Raw genomic sequence first — 719 nt, 5'->3', positions numbered from 1 at the left:
TATGTTTCCTCCAACGTTAACAACACAAAGATAATGAAACAGGTGGTTGTTAAGGAAGAGTCCTTATACATGATTTGCTAATGGAAACCATCAAGAAAGACTTTGTGAAGACCACAACCCACAGAGAAACTACTGCAGCCTTATATAAAGTATTGTCCAGTGACACCAGTCAATAAACTATTAGTTCTACTTAAGCCTGAGGTGATTCTGCAGTTAATCCCTTTAGTCAGAATTTCATATTAACTGATCCTTCTTCTTTAGTTTTGACTTGTAAAATTTTCTTTATAATGTAGATATCTTTGTTGGTAGAGTGGTTGTCTTAGAATGCATGAAGCCCCAAGTTTAATCACTGGCAATTCAGGAAACAGAGTGAATGTGGAGACAAAACTATAATCCTAACACTTGAGAAACAGAGGTAGAAGGATGAGAATTTCACAGTCATATGATCAATATGATGAGCTTAAGGCTGCCATGAGTTACATGAGACCCTGTACAAAATTAAAATGAAACAAAACAAAGAGCAAAATATAGCAAAAGACACCAGACAAAGTAAACAGTAACCAAAGCCATTTATCATGACCTCAATTCTTTGACTATCCCCACAACTAATGATTAAACATGAAGTCCCTTTTCAGTGTTATTACAAAATAAGTATTGCTGTTCTTTGAGGAGTATTTTTACTAGTTTTGGTATCTATAATGTCACTTTACGATAATGCA

This window comes from Microtus ochrogaster, unplaced genomic scaffold (assembly GCF_000317375.1).
Source record: "Microtus ochrogaster isolate Prairie Vole_2 unplaced genomic scaffold, MicOch1.0 UNK200, whole genome shotgun sequence".
NCBI classification, from domain to species: Eukaryota; Metazoa; Chordata; class Mammalia; order Rodentia; family Cricetidae; genus Microtus; species Microtus ochrogaster.
Note: the sequence above shows the minus strand (reverse complement) of the source record.